This window comes from Nelumbo lutea, chromosome 1, assembly GCF_056320005.1.
Source record: "Nelumbo lutea isolate HS-2025 chromosome 1, American lotus-T2T, whole genome shotgun sequence".
Lineage (NCBI taxonomy): Eukaryota > Viridiplantae > Streptophyta > Magnoliopsida > Proteales > Nelumbonaceae > Nelumbo > Nelumbo lutea.
The window spans coordinates 35,514,144-35,536,373 of record NC_142684.1 but is presented as its reverse complement, the minus strand read 5'-3'; the positions used below and the strand labels follow the sequence as shown (position 1 = coordinate 35,536,373).

The following is a 22,230-nucleotide window of genomic DNA, read 5'->3' as shown; positions in this document are numbered from 1 at the left end:
GATTTATTTTAAATCCAGAATGACTCGTTTCCCCCAAAATACCTCCATATTCTATAATTGTATTTACTTTTGTTTGTTGTTTGTTGTTTGTTAGAGAACTCTATTAATTAAAAAAAAATTGTGAATTAATTAGTGACCAAGGCATTAATAATTTTAAAATGACTTCTTTAAGTGATTGCCTTTAGTCATATTTTATAATTTTTATAAAAATTGATAAAAATTTTGAGGGTCCATTAAGCCATAAGGAAAGAGTGGGCTGACATGGATCAGATCAAATATACCTTAATCCATAACTGATTTTTTTTTTATTTGAATCTGAATGTTATTCATCATATTTAGATTGCACTTGGACTGAATATGGAAATTGAACAACATTAATAAATTAAATAAAAATTATTAGAATAGTATATATTATTAAAATTAAACTAAATTCTTGGTACCATATATCATAAAATAAACTTGAAAATAATTTTATAAGACAAACTTACAACTCTCTTTAAAGAAATCAAGAAAAAAAGAGAAAAAAACTTACAACTCTTTTAATAAATATGCAACATTTAGACCAGCTTCACTGATACATTGATAATAATTTTATTTAGGCATAAGTACAAATAATGTTTAAATATAGTGCTGTCAGTGAGTTGGGTATGGTCTGGATTAGGATAGACCCAGACCTGACCTGATAAATGTAGAGAACACTGATGTGGTTCCCACTACTGTACTCGTATGACTATAGTCAGCAGTTAGTTGTTAGTTGGTAGTTATTCCAGTCAGTCTTTAATTATTAGTCTTTTATTTTTTGCCATGTAAGCAGTAAGAGTATTTCAGCCCTTTTATCTTTATTTGAGAATTAATATAAATAGTAAAGAGGGGGGTGGCAGATCTAATATCCTCCCTTTTTCTAATCTCCCCTTTGAACTCTTCTTCTCCTCCTCTCTTCTCTTCTCTTGTCCTCTACCTCTTGCTCATTTTTTCTTGTTAATTAAACACTAAAACTAGGACTGATTGTAGTCTTATTCGACTACAATAAATAAATGTACAAAACCAATTCCAAAATAGGGGTTGTAATTGAGACTACCAAATCTAACCTGACAACACTCAATTATGATTAACGGCTATACTTAACCTATAATTTGATAATTAACCTGCTTATTTGTTAAATTGACACATTTTTTTGATAGATAACTGGAAAAGATTTCATTCAAGAAAAAGGGAGCCCTGGAAATTGGCTCACTTTCTCCATGAAATTTCCGACATTTCAGCTTCTGTGAATTGCAGATTCAGATGGATTCCAAGAGTTCTTAATCAGATTGTTGATTCTTTAGTTAATTCAGGGATGAGGAGGTTTTTTTTGGTATGGTGCAACTGTGCAAGTAGCTTACCTGATATGTGATTTGCTATTTCTTTTTGATTTCTGTAGCAGTTCTGTTCATCTTCTCATGTACATCTCCTCCCCCACCCTTTGATTGAATGAATGTTTACTTCCCTCTTAAAAAGAAAAGAAAAGAATGACTGCATGGATAGTACAACAACAGCATTAAGCTGACACACAACAATACAACTAAATATAAGGAGACAATTTACACATCAATCCCTGGCCCTGGAGAACCTAATACAAATTCTTGCCTCAAGGAACCTGCTTTTGCTAAGGAATCAGCCAAACTATTTGCACTCTGAGGAACCCATTGTAACAAGCAACTCAAATGGAAAGCTAGAAGCTTTGCTTCTGTTACAGAAAAAAAAAGGGAATTTCCAAGGAGGATCAGCTTCAGTTGAAAGAGCTCAGATCTCCTACCCACAGCAATCCTACACACAGGACACTACAGCTGTACATTGGGAACATCTTCTGGGTTTACATGTTACTATTCATGGGGAGATGTTCCCAGTGTACGGCTGTAGTGTCCTGTGGGTAGGAGATCTGGATCCCTGTTGAAAGCCAAGAAATGACCACCTGGCAGCCCCTTTCTATAATTAAATCCTTCCAAGTGTGCTAGCTAATCAGTTTTAGACCTTGTATTACAGCTAGTATTTCTGCTCTCAATGAATTTCCAAATCCCACAGGTCCTGAAAACTTAGAAGTATTCTGCCTTCTTTGGATCTTATCATTCCTCCCACCCTGGATGCCCCCTGGTTGCCAAGACTGCAGCCATCAAAGTTAAACTTTAACCTTCCATCAGGTGGTGGTTCCCAGTTACCATTTCTTGTTACAGTCCTCTTACCTATATCTGTCATCACTGACCAGTCTCCCATGAGGCCTTCCATTCTGATGTCTTTAAATTAATCACAACTCATGACTCAATGAGCTATTCTCGCCTTGGTTTTTTCAATTAGGTCCTCGACCCTAATCTCTTTGTTGTCAAAGGTTCGTGCATTTCTTCCCTCCCAAATACTCCGAAGGATAGCTGCTCTTGTGCTTTGCCATAGCAACCTTGTTCTTTTTTATTTGCAGTCCATGACATTTTGCCCAAAAAGATCCACAGTGTTTTGAAGAGAATTGACAAAACAGAAACAGATGATTAGAATTCTCCACGTGGGGAAATGCACCAAGACTTTTGCTTCAATTTGAAGTCTGTCAGAAATGTTAACTATTAAAAGAGAAACTTCCCAAGAGAAAATCTTTACCTTTGGTGGAGGGGGAGGGGGCTGATCAGATTTCTTTATAAGGAAAAGGAGAGGTCAAAAGCATTTCATGAGAAGGCTCAAGAAATTTTAATAACTAGAGAAAAACCATTGGATGAAAGGGACCAAATTCTCTCATCCTTACCAGCTGTAGAGGAAGATGCTACAGGATGCTACCCTCTAATGATATCATTTTGTGAAGAGTGGGAAAATATGTCTAACATCTTAGTGTTTCGCCTTCACTAATATGGACTCTATTGTTGCTTCTTTGTTCTTTCTTTCCTTTTGAGTTGTAGTGCCTTTTCTTCTTATACATGATTTTCAGTTTTGTCACTGGATATATCTCTGTGGTGCAGATTATCCTGGTTACCCATCCAAAAACTGGTGATTTACAGGAACCGCTAAAGTACGTGTACAACTTATATGTGGAGTATGTTGTCAAGAATCCACTCTATGTTCCAGGAACCCCAATCAGGTGAATGCTTACTTCAGTGAACCTTGTTTTGGTGAATCCAAGTAAAATAAGTACACTGATAACAAAAACACAGAAGGTTTAACACATATGGGCTTTGGGAACCATGGTAATGCATGCTGCCTTTAAAATCTCCAGCTTAAATTGAACCTGATTGGATTAAATGTATATTTCATTTCTTGACATTCCATAAACAAGAAAAACAAGATTGGAAGATACTAGCAAACCTTCCAAAAGTATAGTCTGAAGAATGTGTTCTTGCATTATTCAGTGAGACTGATATTGGACATAGGAGGTCTCCTAAAACAGGATCAATCCTATCACTGCTCCTTCCCTGATGCAATGCTTAAGGAAGAAAATTCCTGAAATACTTCTTAACTAGTCTTTTTAGTTGTATCACATAGCTTCTGTGAAGATTTTGTGACTTGATGTATCTTATTAGTATAGTCCCTGTTGTACATTACATTTCTTGTATTCTTTATTCTTTTTTCTCTTTCAGCCCTATATGGGCATTCTTGTAATTGTGTATATCTTTTAATTTATAAGAGACTCTTTAAGGTGGGGGTCAATTATTCTAGACACCTCTAAGATTATTCTTGTTCTCTTCTCTATTCATTCAAGAGTGTTGACATGCTATTAGAGTAGGTTGCTCTCTGATCTATTTTCTCTTCTCTTGATCCTTAGGATTTACTTTGTTCTTTGAAAAAGATCAGGGCTGTTTTGATCAACCCTAATTGCTGTTCAGTCCACTTTGCACAACCAGCAGGAGAGATTCTATTAGATCTCTCTTGGAAGATCTTGGTTCAAGGCCAAACTTCAGATCTAGTGTCACCTAGACCTGATCCAGTCACTCTACAAATAGCAACTGATTTGGTGAAGTTTTTGGAGGAGTTTTGATCCTCTTCTTGGGGTGGCAATACTATATAGTTTCCTTTTTTTGGACTACAACAGCTTTGGACTTCAGACCTTCTACACCAGCTTGTGATCTAGGCTTTTCTCCCCAGTTTGAAGGGTTCTCTCAAGCCCGTTTTAACCCTACACTCAGTTTCTGGTTTGGAGTTTTCTGAGGACTGTTTCAATTAGCACAAGGTACCTCTTTGTTCTTGGAAAAGACGCCCGATATGTTGGTAAATCACAGTTTTCTCTCAATCAGCTGATTCAATCAACCTATAACCCTGGATCTGGTGTCCTCCTAGGGTTTTCTTGCTTTCCATTTAATTGTTTCAGATTTCAGATTGATATTTGAGAATTTTTGGATTCAACAATCCTAAAGCATGCCTTCTTTGGACTGTCAACTTTGGGTTCTTGATTGCTGAAGTTGTTTGTGGTATTTTTTTTGGAGTCCCTTAACTTCCTCTAGTGCTGGAATACTTCTCTATCCCCCTGGACTAGAGCTGACTGTTGCTGAATTTGGGTCTCTGATATTCTTGTGTCTGAACTATTGTTTCTTTGCTGAAATGGCCTCTGATAGAGTTGATATTTATTCCTATGAAACTGAATGGATCAACCTATGGGATTTACACGTTGTTGTAGCACATGGGAGTAAGAAATCTACTGGTGGTGATTCTTTTTTAAAGGTTATTCTCTGGCATCTATGGTTGATGAAAACATTCGACAACTAGTAACATTTGTTATTTCTTCTGCCTTTTCTGCTATTGGCTTATTTGGTAAGTTCTCTAGTTATTGTTCTTCTCCTTCTCATGTTTGGATCGTTGACTCTGAAGCTACCAACCATATGACAGGAGCCTACCCTAACCAACCAAGTAACCTTATTGAAATCCATGATAAGCATATTGTTACTGCCAATGGTGAACAACTAAACATCATTGGTAGTAGTGATCTGTCTCTTAAGCTTTCACCCACTGCGTCTTTCCCTCTTACCAAGACCTTTCTTGTTCCTAATCTCACTATAAATGTGATTTTTGTTGGCCAATTAGTTGAAGGTAACATTTTCACCTTTTCTCACGATGGATGTTTAATTTAGGATTAGAACACTGGGAAGGTGAAAGGAAGGGGCACAGGTTGGGTTGTTTGTTTGCATTGGAGTTCAGGAAGTCTTAAACAACAACATCATCAACTTATTTCAGTTCATCCACTTCTAGATCCTTTCTGAGTCACAAAAATAATGTTTAGGACTTATGGTAAAAACGTTTGGGTCATATACATGTTGAGAAATTAAAATTTTTGTTTGATTTAGGTCTTATTAAGAATAGAGTTCCTTCCTTGCAGACCTTTGATACATCTTGTGTTTCCTATTGTTTGAGCAAAAGTCATACTTAACCATTTCTTCACATGTTAGAGCATGCCACCTCTCCCTTTGAGCTACATAGTGATGTCTGGACTGCATCTGTCACTTCTCAACTTGGATACAAACATTTTGTATCATTCATTGATGATTGTACCAAGTACATGTGGATATACTTTCTTTGGCACAAATCAAAGGTGTTCTCAACATTTAGGTTGTTCCATGCTATGGTACAGGTTCAGTTTCAAGCACAAGTCCGTATTCTCCATTCAGATTTAGGGGGAGTATACATTGATGGAGGCTTTTTATCCTATTTGAAGAACCATGGAAAACAAATGCAACGAAGTTGTCTAGATACTCCTCAGCAAAACGGTGTGGCTGAACGCAAGAATGGGCATATCCTTAGTGTTGTGAGGATATTACTGCAGGAATCCCATACTCCATCTTCTTTTTGGGTAGAGGCAACCGCAACCAATACAACTGTGTTTTTGATCAATTATATTCCTTCCTTTTTTCTTGGTAATATGTCTCCCTTTCAGAAGTTGTTTGGTCATTCTTTGGATTTATTTATGCTTCATGTTTTTGGATGTGTGTGTGTTGTTCATCTTCCCTATCGTGAACGATCTAAATTTATGCCTCGCTCCTACCAGGAAGCCAGTAGTAGCCCTCATTGGAAGGAAGCCATGGATGCAGAAATTCATGCTTTACATGAGAATGACACTTAGGACCATGTGCCTGCTCTTCCAGATGCCTCTATTGTTGGGAGCCATTGGATTTACAACATTAAGCTGAAATCTGATGGTTGTCTTGATCAATACAAGGCTTGTTTAGTTGACCAGGGATATAGTCAAGAGTATGGCATCGACTATGAAGAAACCTTTGCTCTTGTTGCAAAGATCACCACAGTTAATGCTCTCTTAGCATTGTCTGCTGACCAATCTTGGACCATATGCTAGGTAGATGTGAATGATGCCTTTCTCCATGGTTAGTTGAAGGAGACAATCTACATGAAGCCTCCTCCTAGACACTGAAGTGATTCTTTTTTAGTAATTTGCCATAAAATCTCTATATGGTCTAAAACAAGTTCCCCGGGCATGGTTTGAATGCTTTTGAGATGTTGTAGCCAAAGTTCCTCTTATCACTCTCTCTTTGTTAGGCGGCAGCCTTAGGGTATTACCATTCTTCTATTGTATGTTGATGACATGCTATTAACTGGGAATGATGATGAAAGTATCCGTGAATTGAAGTTGTTACTTCATAATTCCTTTCACATGAAGGACTTGGGCCCTCTCACCTATTTCTTGGGTCTGGAAGTTCATCGTAGTGATCGCAGGTATTTTGTTTGTCAGCAAAAATATGCCTCTGACCTCGTTAAACTTACTAGTATTACTGATGAGAAACATGTTGATACACCTATGGAGGTGAATATTAAGTTATCTAAATCTGAAGGTCCATTGCTTCCAGATGCTACCTTGTATCTTGTGGGGTCTCTCATTTATCTCACTATGACTTGACCTAATATTTCTCATGCTGTTCAGATAGTTAGTCAATTTGTTTTTTCTCCTCGTCAGCCTCATATGACTGTTTTTCATTGCATCGTTTGGTATGTTAGAGGCACAACTTCTTAGGGATTGTTCTCCTCTTCCTCCTTTTTTTTTTTGAAAAGGTAAAGTATTGTATTTAATATCAAACAGTATAAGGTCTATACAAGAGGCTGTACAAAACAACATTAAAGCCCTCCAAAAAGAAATTCACCCTCAAAAAAGTACCAGAGAAAAATACATCTTTAAACACATTACAAATAGAGAACCAGCTCCTCAGCTCTTCCACTACAAAGTTAATAACCCCAGCCTCAGACTTGGCCTTCTGTTCAAAAATCCTGTTGTTCTTTTCTACCCAGGTTGCCCATAAAACTGCAGGTTGAACAACAAAACATACTAGCTTCCCTTCCTTGGACATTCCATGGACTCTCCACCCTTGTAAGACAGCAGGACTGATTCAGGCCGGCACCAACTCAGATTTATTGCTCTAAGGAAGTGCTGCCACACCACTGCTGTGAAACCACTGTATGAAAAGATGATTTGCTGATTCTGGTACCAAGTTGCACAAGGGATAATTCATATCTGATAAGCTGAAACCCTTATTGGCATTTCCTTGGTAAGATTTCTTTCTTTTGCAGCCACGCACTAGAAGAATTTAACTTTTAAAGGAGCTGAGGTCTCCTAAATGGCCTTGGATGGGAAGGGCTGGCTGTTACTCTCCAGCAACCCCAAATAAAAAGACTTGATGGTAAAACAACCAGATTTAGACCACAACCAGCATCTAGTATCCTCTGATAGCAGGTCTGGGTGTTGCTCTTGAATCACAGCATTTCAGCCACCTGATCCAACTCCCAATCATTGAAATTCCTTCTAAAGGCAGGAGACCAGACTATAACACCTCCCACCTGTGCAAAACAATCTGCAACTGACACCAAGTTGTCTTCAGCTGCATCATACAGTACAGGAAATCTCTCTTTCAGAGAGAAGTTGCCACACCAAGGATCCATCCAGAATTTCAATCTCCTACCATTTCCAGCTTTGTGAGAAATACCTCTAATGAAAAGAGAGTAAGTTTTATAAACACCTTTCTATGTGTGACACCCATAAGGTTGTTGTGACCCTCTTGCATCCCACCCATTCTCACTGAAACCATATTTTTCAGCAACTATTCCGTAACTCCTGAGTATCACTTGAGAATCTCCAGAACCAGCTTTCCAAGAAAGCTAGGTTGAAAAGTTTCACCTTCCTAATCCCAAGCCCACCTTGGGAAATGGGCTTACAAATTTTATCCCACTTTACCAAGTGGTATTTCGAGGAATCTTTCCACCCTTGTCACAGAAAATCCCTCATCTTTTTCTCAATCTTCACAGCCACCTCCGCGGGCATTAAGAGAAGAGACATAAAGTAGGTCGGCAGGCTAGATAGCACACTCTTAACCAAAACCAGTTTACCTCCTTTGGAGAGACATCAAGCTTTCCAAGAGGCTACTTTTCTATCAACTCTTTCCAGGATAGGATTCCAAATACTGCTTGAGTTACTCTTTGCCCCTAAGGGAAGACCAAGGCACAAGGAAGGGAAATTGCTTGTTTTACACTCCAAGACTTCAGCCAACTCTTGAAGATTAGAAATGGTCCCAACCAGTAGCATCTCACTTTTAGAGGAATTAACTTTTAACCCTGAAACCACATCAAACCAGCTCAGAAGAAATCGGAGATTAAGAACCTGATATGGGGAAGCCTCACAAAAAATAGAGTATCGTCAGCATACTGCAACATTGAGATTCTTGTACCCCCAGGACTGATCCCAAAACCCCAAATCAGCCCTAAATATGCTGCTCTCTCTGTCAATTTACTTGAGCCTTGCATAACTACCAAGAACAGCAAAGGTGACAGTGGGATCACCTTGTCTTAATCCTCTCAAACATCTGAACTTGCCCTCAGCTGCCCTGTTAATCAGGACTGAGAAACTAGGGGTGGTGATACAGACTTTCATCCAGTTTCTCCACTCCCACCCAAACTGCATTCTGTCCAACATGTAATTTAGATAAGCCCAGTTTACATTGATTGGGTGGATTGGACTTCTCATCCTTGGGTGCATCGATTTGTAAAACAAAGACCTGTTGGGTCTTATGCCTATGACCTGGCCCAAATTTCTCAGGGCAATTGCAACATAGGTTGAATTCGTGACAGGCCTGCATTTTGGCCCAACTAAGCTTTTAATTGGATCGTGGGCTGGGCATTGTTAGGTACTGGTCCAGGGCCTGGATTGGCATTCATAGTCAGTTTGCATTTGCCCGAGATACCGTCCTCCTTGGGATTAGTTTATAAATAGGGCCCATCATCTTGGTGACTCATCAGGTCCAACTGAGTTTCTCATGCAGCTTTGCAAGGCCGATGGCCACCATTACAGCAGTCAGTTGAAAGGCTTTTACCTCAAACTCGATACATCCTTCAAGCTGCTGACAAAGCAACCAACATGAGCTTTCCCTGGCCAGCTATGGATGCAATTCACCAGACATTCAAACTCGATTTGATATTCCCAAACATTGCCGATGTACTTCAGCTTGGTTAGGCTCTCGTCAAAATCTTCAAATCCTGTTGGGCTGAAATGGATACAGAATGCTTTGGTGAAATCTGTCCAGGTCAGGTGTGGATGTGACTGCTGATACCATTGGCACCATTGAATCGCCTCTCATCAAGATGAATCGAAGCACGAGTCACTGCAGTCCTGAAATCTCATTGAACTCAAAACATGCTCTGCAGAATAAATCCATGGAACTGGATTATCGCTACAGAAGAAGGAAACTCAAGCTTGATTTGTTGCCAGGTTCTTACTTCTGCCTGCTTAGATTTGCTCACACTTTGTCATCGTGGTAGACTGGGCTACCTTGATATCCTTCGTACTGGCTGAAACCTTGTGCAGCTCAACCTCGATCTTGTGCACCTGATCTTCCATGGTCAACGATCTGGTTATTTAATTGGACCAATTCTGGCTCTCATACAAGTCTGTTAGGTTTTCGATTTCTGCCCAACTCAGGGGAGCTTCGAGGGTCCCACCTCCAGAAGAGGAGAGAGAGGGGGGATAAAGGAAACTTTCTTCACTGACTGTCATTGATACCCCCTGCCTTTCATAGGCTTACATCATTTAGTTATAACTACCTGTCTGACCTGTGTACACATCACATGGTGCCTTAGTCCCCTGTCATAGACTTTGCTATAGTGCAGGAAGTTTGTCACTTTGGATGGCTTACCCACGTGGGCCTGGGCTGTGTCTGTGGGCTTAACATATTGCATCTACAGGTGGCAGTAAAGCCACAGTAGAGGGTAGAAGATAACTTCTATTTGATACTACCAAACTAAGAATCAGTTCTGTCTACTCCGTCTTGTTTTTTGTGCAGCATATATCTTACTACATTATAATTTTATTCTGTGCCCTATATCTTGAATGTCTCCTTTGTTTGGATTTTTATTTTATGCAGTACGATGATTTATTTCTGATATGCATGAATGTTGGTAAAATATAAAATGGCACCTGCTGAACAATTAAAAGTATGTAACAGATTTAGTTATAACATGGATAAAGGTAGCAACTCATGGCACCTTTGTGAAAGCACGTAAATGATGAATTTTAATTTTCTAATTTTGACTTATCTAGCTATATAAAAGATTTGAATGGAAAAGGATGTTCAGGCTGTATGTATTGCAAGATGCAATATTTTACTCCTTTTATCAGATAGTAAACTTTGTCAATATTTTCTTTTCTTTTCACTTAGAAGCCCCCCCCCCCCCCCCCCCCAAAAAAAAAAAAAAAAGAAAAAAAAAATTCCTAACCTAATAAATCTCTTATTACTTTATCTTTAGGTGTGACCTATTCAATACAGCTCTTGACCAATATGCCCGGAGCCTTGCATAATATACTGAGGTAATGCACAATTACTTTTATATGATTTTCACCATGTTCACCTTATAAGTGATTTCTGTACATAGATGACCTGTGTTTGTGTTTGTTGCAATGTATTCATATGCATGCATTTACTCATCTATTTACTTGCTCTGCTTGGATTTTAACTGACATTGTTGTCTTTTGTGGCATTTCCTATTGCAACTATTTTTAGCAATACATTCTGATTATTCTGTCCTACTTGAAGGTTAAATCTGAATCTGGTTGATCTAGTGCTCAGAATTTTGGTTTGTTGTGGCAGGATAATTACTCTCTTTCAAATTCCTCCAAGAATCAGGGATGCATCTTGTAAACACTAAAGGCTCCTTGATGTTCATCTTATTCAACGAACAGCTTTTTAAAATGACTTCATTGAGAAAAAAAAAAATCTTGATTATGGTTTCACTCTTGATGGGTCGTTGGGTTGTTTTTTATTCTGTGTGCACTTGCGCAGAATTCAATGGGTAACCATGGCCATATGGTTTACCAAATCTCACCCTCTTACGTAGGTATTCTTTTTTATTTGATTACTTCACTTTTTCACGATATTATTCCAAAGCATTTTTTAAACAAACTTAGTGTGATAAATGGAAATTATTGATTAAGAATGCAATAAAAGAGAAAAAGAGAAGAAAAGCCTGACGAATGACCCATTCAACAGGTCAAATGTTTTGGCGATTCAACCGGCTACTTGGTTATTGGGTTATTTGGGTCAGCACATTTTAATACTTGGCAGTTTACGGTTAAAACAGACCTGAAAATCTAGTTAGGGTGATGGTTCAACGGGCCTAGCTGGCCGGTTCAATTGTGGGTTGAAAGCATTGTTCCAAAGGCTGGGTTGGAGTAAGTTAGAATGAGCTGTAGATCCAGTTATGTCCACTTGGGTGTGGGTTTTGGTTAGCCCTCTAAACTTGGGTTTGGGCTTTGACTAGAACATCTTAATAGCTTATGTGGATTCCTTTCACAATGGATTTGATTGCTGTTTTTGGACCTTATCTCGCCAGAAAATAACCTACGTGGATAGTGTATGCTGTACCGAGGGATAAGGGACCACTTATTTGCCACATGGCAGGGAACTATTGGACAAGGATTTTACATCTATTTATCTATCTACACCAATGTGAAATGTTGGAATAGCTCCTCAAAGCTTCTGGACTTTTTCTTAATTGAAATACCCTTTTTGAATTTGGTCTATTTATTCTATTTTCTGTTTTTTAATTTCCATATTCACACTCCAATTCTGTCTTATTAAATCCTGTTTCTTATCATTAAGGCTCAGTTTGAGTTTGGAAAGAGTGCAAATACATACAAAATAATACAAAATACAAGGTTTGTACTCTTTCCAAACTGAGCCTAAGGCTCCATTTGGAAGGAGTACGGATACAAATATGTAGAATGTAAAATCTTATATTTTATATTATTTTATATGTATTTGTACTGTACATATTTGTATTTGTACTCCTTCCAAACTGATCCAATAATTAGATCTAATAGCATTAAAACCTATATTTTTTAAGACGAATTGGATTAAACTGGGTTGTTGAAGCAGCCTGGGCTAAGAAGGATTTGCGCCAATGAAAAACAGCCACAGATAAAAAAGAGTGACGGGTTCAGGCTTGAAAGGATGTGTAGGAGAAAGGATTGGCAATAGGTCAAAATATCTTGCACCAATAAGGCTGCATTTGGGCATTTGTTATTTTAAGGACTTATTCCCTTTCTACTGTTAAAAACTCAGTGTTCATAGGATGCATTTTAATCACAAAAAGGAGATAAGTCTTTAAAATAAAGAATGTCAAATGCAACCTAAGAGAGCTCCACGACCTGGATGGACTCTAACATAGACCTAAGAGGAATGAAGAATGATTAAAGCCTAACAGCAACCATCAGAAGGGATTGTGCCACACACATATTGGGCGAGACCATTGAAGAAGTTCAGATTTGTGCTCCACAAAGCGTGCCCTACATTCACATCTCAGCATGTATCAGGAACATCTCCCGTACTTGGGAGATGATTCCCATACACGGTCCAGATTTGTTGTAAGGAGCATGTGGGGTGTTCTCAATGGGGAGCAAATCTGAACTCTCGGAGAAGTTTCTATGTTTGGAACAAGTTTAAAATTTTGTGACGTATCGGCCTGTATCAGTCGATATGTATCATTCTAGTAAGTTTTCGGTACGGTACATGGTATCAAATTGAAGGTGCTATATCTATTCGTCATATCGGCCATATCATGCCCTTATCGTATCTGTATCGTTGAGTATCGGTGCGTTTTGGCACTGTATCGGTTGATATGCTATCGATACAGTAGCGTATCGGTCAATACAGTACGATTTTACTGTGGCGGAAACACAAATAAAACTGCCTTCAAAAGAGGGCTTCTAAACCCATTTCAGAAGTCCTCTTTTTTTTTCCAAACCCATCAAAAAGCTTTTTAACCTTTTTAAAGACTCAAATCTTGTAAAAATTTGCCAAAACATGTATAAATTTGCAAGATTCAACAAGTTTTTCAAGGTTGTGAAAAAATGAGTAAAACTAAATATGTTTTTTCAAATTTCTTTTACATTTTCAGTCAATGTTAGAAAAGATAAGGGGAAAGAAAGTGGTTTGCCCCCTACACCTTCGACTAGGGGGCTTCACCCCCCATCCCCCTTTTCATTGTAGCCTAATTTATTTTTTTGACTTAGGGGAGTCTTGCTCCGCTTCAATAAAACCCCCCTTTTAACAACTATTATGCATTTTTATTTTTCTTAATATACAAGTTTTTTATTAAAGATAAAAAAAAAAATGAAATCCCTCCTTCCTCTTTCCTCCTCTTAAGGAAGCTTACGCCTCTTGCATTCTGAACTACTTCATGCGTCTAGGTAGTGGAATGCCTCTATGTTTTAAAACATTGATATTTATTTATTTTTTTTATTTTTAGAATAAAATATGCAAAATAATTATTTCATCTATTATGTCTATAAATCCACTCAATTTTTTGTTACATATTTAGTTTTCTTAATTTTAATTTAATTTTTAGAATAAAACATGCAAAATAATTTCTTGATCTATTATGTCCATAACTAGATAGTATGTTTCTATTCCCAACTTCCCATTTATTGATTATAATATGTAAATGTGTTATTTTTATGCATAAATAGCTCATTTATGTCTATTTAGTGATATTGATATATATTTATGATTTATTAGAGTATTTATAGCATTTCCATGTGTTTTCATGCGTATTTTAATTATTCATCCGTATCCATGTGTATCCTGATACGTCTCTTAAATTTACCTTTCCAATACACAAAACGTTCCCGATACTTTGAACCTTGGTTTGAAAATTGATTAATTGGGATTGATTCAGTTTCAGGCCATCTAAGTCTAACATGGCATGTTAGGACACCCCACGGATAGCACACTAAGCTATATATTAGAAGCATCTCTTGTGCTCAATATCACCGATGGAGAGAAAGATCCAGACTCAGGAATGATTAGGTTGGATGGAGAGAAGGAAGAGAACGCAGGAAGAAATGTAATAAGGAATACAAGGGTAAAAGGTTTGAAGCAATAAATTCGAGAAGGAAACGTCAACCTAATTGATTGATTTGCATTTCTTTCCCTAGCAGCCTCACCCTTTGGCTTAGTAGCCTGACCTACAGAATTAGACATTTTGGCAACTCCAATAGGGAGGCTAGCTGTCTGATACGATGAAGGTTATTCACTGAGTACAGGCAAGAGCTTGGCATATATCAAACGGACGTTCAAGATGATGTTGAGTGTGGTGACAGCCCTCGAAGACAATTTCAATCCGTTCGCTATAGTTTTGAGGGCAAAAGACTTGAACCTTCCCCTCTCCCACGTCAGTAAAATGCCTGAAACCCTCTTTACCAGATCTGATTTTTTTGGGGCAATTTCAGGCATTTTCACTGTGCTCTCGCCGACGACACTCAGGTCAGCCATCCTCCTCTCTCGTCTTTGTTTTAAAACAATTTTTAGTGCAATATTTTGATTAAAACCGATTTTTTTATTTTCAAAGATAAATTCAAAATATTTGCTTGGGTTGTTTTTTGTTTGCATTGTCTATGTGATAGATTCCTATGCATGAAATTGTCATTTGTGAGGGCTAAAATTATCATGCGTGAAAAACATTGTATACATGTATGACTGAAGTGAAGGTTAAAATTGTCATTTGCATCAATATAAGCACTTAAGGGGAAAGTAGCTTACCAAACATCCCCACTCCAATAAATGCTTAAAAACATAATAAATGATTTTGTAAGTGGGTTACCAAACAGCTTTAAGTGATTGTTAAAATAAGTACTTCTAAAAAGTACTTTTAATAACCATTTAATCATCAAGCATGGCCTTAATTATTTTTTAAATTCTCAAAGAGAACCACCTAAACCAAAGGGGATTTCTATTTGCCTACACCTCGATGGGGAGCAATGTATAAAACTTAACCAAAAAGTCCCATCACTATAAAGGCAAAGGCGTTGAAGCTTTAACATAGGATCATAGCGATGTGGCGGGAGTGGTTTTAATTCATTTCAATAATCAATGAAGGGGCACAAATCATGTCCAAGGAATCCAAATGTTTAAAATATTCAATACAAAGACAGTACTAATAACATGAAAATAGAGCAATAAAACCTAAGCCTAGGCCTATAAATCAACTAAAAAGGTCGGAGGCAATAAAAAGATCAGTTTCAAAAATAGAAGCAAAACATTCAGGTAAATCAAAAACTTAAGCCACCTGATCACCCATAGCAGCTACATGGTGAGAGATTGATGATTACCACCACGCCCAACAAAAGAAAAAGGAAATTTTCTTTTTTTTTTTTTACCATCTAAAAAATGCTCATCAGTGCAAACCAACTCTCTGTCTTGCAATCTAACTTGTCTGAAGAAACATCAAAGATCAAATTCTTACAGCGGCAACAACATTCAAACTATGACTACAATGTAAAATCTGATTCAGATTTGAGACCACTTGCAGATAATCAATAAAAAATCTATTATCATACAAAATCTCAAATAATTAAGCTATCTGAAAAAGACAAGCGCACTCAACTCTTATTCCACAAAGAGAGAAAGTACTACTTATGCTAGAAGAAGCCTTGATGCAGTTGAGTTGTAGAGCTATGAAGCTGTTGTAGGCTTCTCCTAGTCATTGTTGATCAGTAGCTGATGTAGTGATTCTGCTGCTGTTTTCTACTTAATTTTTTTTACCAATGCGTAAAAGAGGCTCAGGGTTGTCTAGGCAAGTAAAGGTCTGCAATAGGAGAAGGCAGTTCATGGGTCAGAGTAGAACTAAAGTATACATTTGATTCCTTTATTTTCTACTTGAAACTTTGTGCTGTCAAGGAACCACTTGTCTTTTTTGCTCTTCCCTTTTCAACACACCTACAACAATAAAACATAAAACTTTCTTAGTGCTCTTTCATTTTATGGGTCCTTAGGGGGTTAGTCCTTGAAACCTTCACCTTACACCATTTTAGCATCATTTACAACTTTCCTATGCATGCATAAGATATATGACCATGTTTTCTACGCTCATAGCTTCTTCAATCTAGATGTTTTCATATGATATGAAGTTGATGCACTAGCATAAACATTAGATTCTTCACCTTGATAGCTAGATGATGCTTTCACAAAGTGGGTTTTCAAATATTGTTATTTCAAGGATTTATTATTCATGATGCGCGATTTGAACCCTCTCAGCTGGAAGGCAGCTCAGACGACAGACTAATACATGGCTGGTCGAACTGCAAAAAGAACAATATCAGAGGTCCCGAGTTGCTTTACCCGGTGTGGGCACTCCAATGCTTAAGTTAGCAAAGAATGTTATATCGAGTTGTAAGTATGAAAGTATGAGGGCTAAATTGTGCGTACCTTATGAGGCTGGAGGTGATGCCCTTATATAGGCGAGCTGTCGTAGGCCTCATAGAACACATTCGAGATCTCCGGCCCGCATAATCAGGAGTTCATTTCACGTCTGGATATGGACTTCGTGTGAGTTGATAAGGTTTATCGAATCTGTCCAATCCAGGTACGATAAGGATAAGAACCGCTAACGTGCGGCGTAATCCCAGAGAGATCGGAGACAGATGGCTAGCTTCTATAAGAGGGCTAGATGGCACCTTAGCAGGTCGGGACACCATAAGCTGCTCGGACCTCAGTCTTGTCCGAGGTGCCCGAGCTGACTGTCCTGTTGAGGTGTTCGGGAATGCTGAGTTGTCGTCTAATCATCAAGTCACTCCATGTGTCCGCATACTAACGAGTCGGGCCAAATTACCCCTCATCAATTATAACCCAAACGAATTTTATAAAACACCATCTCTTGCATACCAAGCATTAAATCAAAGTGCTTTTTACCCTTGGTAAACTTATTGATAATTTGCAAATCATCCACTTTCTTTTTCAAATCATTCATTTCATCATGCAAACCATTGTTTGTAGGTTTGGTCTGCAGTCAGAATTGGAATCGAAATCCTCCGGAATCAAAATCGGAATGGTCTATTCCCATAGTCTGTTTGGTTTAAACAGGAATAGGAATGATAATTAGAATCAGCAGGAATGGAATTTCATTCCCAAGGGAGGGGCAGGGAATGGCCATTCCCACAAATGGGGGAATCCCATTCAAGCAGGAATGGGAATGGGATTCTAATTCCGCCCAACCAAACAGTTGGAACCGGAATAGCCTATTCCAATTCTAGACCCCTATTCTTGCAAACCAAACGAGACCTAAAAAATTTTGCTTTTTTTTTATCTATCAATCTCAATTTTCAAATTATGACCAGATGATGCAAATGCAAGATTTTGTTGTTTTAAACATTCTACTTGCTTTTCAAGGGTAAGATTTCCAGCTTTTAAATTTTTGTTTTTCAAGACAATTGCATAGCTTTTTTAAGCAAATTTTGAAAAGTATTGTATAATTCATCAGAAGAGAATTCACATTCATTGTCACTATCACTAGATGAGTTAGAGTTACCCTCATCTTGGTTAGCCATGAATCAAATGTTTGCATTTTCCTCTTGGGATCGTTCACTTTCTCTTTCATTAGAATCATCCCAAGTTGCCACTTTAGCATGCTTCTTAGCTTTCTTAGAGTTTTTCTTTAATAGAAGACATATGGGTTTGAGATGTCCTTCTTCCTTATACTCATAGCATGCAACTCCATCTTTTTTTGTTCTTTTAACCTTTACTCTTCTTCATGACCATCTTGTTCTTTATGATCTTTATAAATATTTTGGAGAAGAGTGCCTTGTATTCACCATTAACATCACTTTCATCATTTTCCTCACCTACTCTTTCACTTTAATTTTGATTATAGCTTTTTAGTGCAATATTCTTTCTTGAAGTTGATGTTGATCCTATGTGTTTTGATGACAACAAATTCATTGCAAGTATGCAATTGTAATAACTAAATCCTCAGTTGAACTCAAGAGACTTAATGAAATAAATGACAATCTGAAGCACAAAGGAGCAATTAATTCAAATGATGGAATAAATATTGTGGGATGCTATATGAGAAAGAAGAAGAAGAAGAAGACATCAAACTCTAATGGTTCCTATTTGTTTTATTTACTTAAGAATTACCAAGACCTTAAAGACCAATGGTTAAATTAGATCAAAGGATTAGGCTTTCCCTAGACTTGATACCGAGCTAAACTACAAATTTTCAAGTATGGAGGCCTGAGTCAATTTCTAGACTCTAGGAGTCATCAACTAAAGTTTAATAATGTTGGTCATATCCTATAGAAGACTACCAACAAGGTAATAGTTAACTACCTATGACAACCGAGACTAGTGTCACTGAGTAGTCGACTACTTGTGACAATTGAGTATAGTGTTACACTGGCCCTGGCTAATAGTTGATTAATGAAAAAGGGGTATGTGACTATCCTTTATAGCCAAGAGCTAAAGTGTATCAAATAGTTGATTACCAAAGAGAAAAGATTCTCTCTTGTGAGTAGTAGTCAACTACCTAAAGCTATTAGTCGACTACAAACTCCTAACAAGGTTCAAGCAGTTGATTACTAGTTTAGTTCAATTGTATACTTCATACATGACAAATTTTAGGTAAGCGTTCTATAATGTTCGGAATAATCTCTAAACACTTCTAAGAATGGTTTAATACCTTCCCAACGGCTCTATAATGGTCATATGCTCTATAAGCATGATTCATGCCACGTATGTATAAGTTTGAGATGAAAATCTCAAGGAAAGTGAGTTGTGCTAAAGAGTAAAACATTCAAAGAGAGTAATCTTGTGAAAAAAGATTCTAAGCTAAAAAGAGTTTCATACTTGTAGAAAAGCTTGCAAAAGTTGTTTGTACTTTATTGATTATCTCTAAGAATCACTTAATCTCTTCCTATGTAGTGGCCTTTTAGTGTTTCTATTGTATTTGCATATTTTCCTTTCTAGAGGTTTTATACCTTAACCCTTCCTTCCTTAAATCCGAAAAGTTAACCCTTAAACCCTTTCTTAAAATGAATAGCTCACATTTCCCATCCTATTAGGCAACATGGCATACGCTTACCCTGAGCCATCCATGATCACATTGTAATCCCTTGCAAGGCACTTTGCACTTGGCCTTCTTTTTTTTCTTAAACCTCCAATAGAATAAAGATAAAAAATATTTTCCTTTTTACACCCTTTCATCTTCCCTAAGGTCCTTTTGAGGAATACTCACCCACCTCCATCCAAACTATGGGGACATGGTAATGAAGAAAAGTTCAAAGTCAATTTAAGTCAAAGTTCTTTTTTTTTGGAAAAGTTCAAAAAATAGAAAACAATTTAAATAATGGAGAAAAATCAAACAGAAGTTAAGTCAAAGTTGTAATCCATCATGACCCCAATTGTCCAGTCACACAAGTAAAGTGATACAATGCACCCCTCAATAAGCCCCTAGGTGCCACTTTTAATTTGGGTTTTTCTATCCCTTTCTTTCTTCACGCAAGCCCTAAGCCATGTTTTGTCTTAAGGAAAAGCTCTCCGTAGACCCTCGGGTAACAAAAGCCTCAAGTCGAAAAAGATAGGCAGAACCACTATGAGAAACTCTCCCTTGCAAAAATAAAATAAAATAAATAAATAAATCTCTACAATTCTCGACAAGAAGGTGACCCTTGAACACTTAAACCACATTATCCTTTTCATAAATCCACAACCCTTCAAAGCAACTTTATATCCCATGTCTTTAAGCCTCTTTATCCCTTCTTTTCCAAACTTAAATCCTAAATCACATTTTGTACCAAATAAATCCTCTCTAAATCTCATCATTCTACCAACCACTTATGATCAAAATCAACCTCTTTGAGAACTACAGTGGCTTGATCCCATATCAGGTGTAGGTAGTCTACACCCTTGTTCTACACCCTACCAACCACTTATGCAATCATCAATCGCTTCATCTCTTACAATGAAAATCATGCATCTTTTCATTACAAGTGTACTTTCTCATCTTCACATCAGCATAATTGTCATCATTGCATTACATCTATCATACGAGTTCTAAGTCCCATACTCTCTTAATCGTCATATTAAGTGGCTAACCCAACCCCCAACATTAAAGCGTATTTTTTACTTCAAAACCAAATGCCCAAAGAATCATACATATTGATTTTTTTATGGCAAATATGCATGCTTTAGGTGTAGGAACCTGTTGGATGTCTTTTAATTATGCTTAACAAGGAATTATGTTGGAAAGATTTTTCCAAACTCAACAGTTTTTCTATGAAAAATATTTTCTCATTGAAAAAAAAAATCATCTTTCCTTTCTCATCATCTATTTATCAAATCATGCATCTTGGAAAATCTCAAGGAAATGAATAGTGAGAGATTTCATAATTCCTCTGTTGTATGGACAACTATAGTCTTAGACAGTCACACAAATGTGATGGGTGAGATATTCCATTTCAAAAACCCCTTCAAGAAGATCTGGGAATTATCCTATGTACGGAAATCCTTTGTCAATAGCCAAATGAGTGTTAGACAACTATAAGAGCATACCATAAGAGGAGATTCTAAGGGAATCCTTTTCAATCAAAAACAATAATCTTCTTTCAACCAACCTGCATTTCTATCATGAAAAGATTTTTTAGCAGCATTCTTTTGAAAACAATAAAGTCATTTCATCGCATTTCTACACAAAAATGGGTTATCTCCTTAAGCTTTATTGTTTGGATTATCATTCTTTTGAAAACAATAGACACCCCATTTTTGTGCCCTTTAGTTTTTTATAGCACTTCGAACTTTAAGCATGCTTTAACTAATTTTGTAACCGACCCAGGGGTATTTTTGAAATTTTACAAAAGTTTAGACATCTAGTTTAACAAATCCAACACCGCAGGCATGTAAAACCTAAACTTCCAAATCCAATGATACCAAGTTCACCCAAATCTAACGTTGTTTACCCCTTCATATTAAGACTTGAAACTAAAATTAATTATGATCATCCAATTAGAATTTTTTTATCATAAACCTTATCTCACAACAAGTTATAAATCCAACACCATAGGTACCAAGATCCAAAAATTCCATCGAAATTACTCAAATCTGACACCGTTTACCCCTTCATCTAAAGACCCAAAGCCGAAACTGATTCTAATCATCCGATTGGAATATTTTTTTATTATGAACCTTATCTCACTCTAAGTCAAAAATACAACACCATAGGTGCATAGAGTCCAAAATTCCAAATCCAACTATATTAAGATCGCCAAAACACAACATTATTTACCCCTTCATTTTAAGACATGAAATCAAAACCGATTTCAATCATTCGATTAAAATCTTTTCAATCCTAAACCTTATCCCACATTAAGTAAAAATATAACCCTATAAATACATAGATCTAATTCTAAGTCCAACAATGCCAAGATCATCCAATTTCGACACCATTAACCCCTTTGTCTTAAGACCCGAAACTGACTCGATCTGATCCCTTTGAAATCTTCTTCATTAAAAACTTTAAACTAAGGACCCACACGACCATATCTTGTTCCTAGTCTCTAGAACAATCTTCAAATTCAAAATTTACTACCAAATAAGTCTCCAATGAATCAAGCCAATCACCTAAACTTGGAAAATCAATTTTAAGCAAATTTATGCCTTTATTACTAAGACATTCCACATACTCTTTTGATTGATTTAGAGAATCTCTCACATAACTGCCTTGTCAACCCTCTTCCATAATTAATCTCCCTCCGAAAACACTTTAAAACCCATCCCTTGATTTCCTAACCAATAAACCCCAACTATAGATTCCTTTCTAGAATCCTTCTCAAAACTCTATAAATGCTTATGCTTTCTCACAAAAAAAAAAACACATTTAGACCTAAAAAGAGATTTCTCTAGACATTCTAATCTAGGGGAGAAATCCATGCAAACACACTCACGCAAACATTAACCACATCCAAAACATTTC

At 37.1% G+C, this 22,230-nt stretch overlaps 1 long non-coding RNA gene across 1 annotated transcript; it reads left to right on the top strand.

The window, feature by feature from the left end:
* The first annotated feature begins 2,962 nt into the window (after nucleotides 1–2,962).
* LOC148874258 (uncharacterized) lies at nucleotides 2,963–11,410 on the top strand. The gene is made up of 3 exons (XR_016104785.1): nucleotides 2,963–3,094; nucleotides 10,738–10,798; nucleotides 11,079–11,410. It is a non-coding gene; the product is annotated as an uncharacterized LOC148874258 (long non-coding RNA).
* Nucleotides 11,411–22,230: the final 10,820 nt, after the last annotated feature.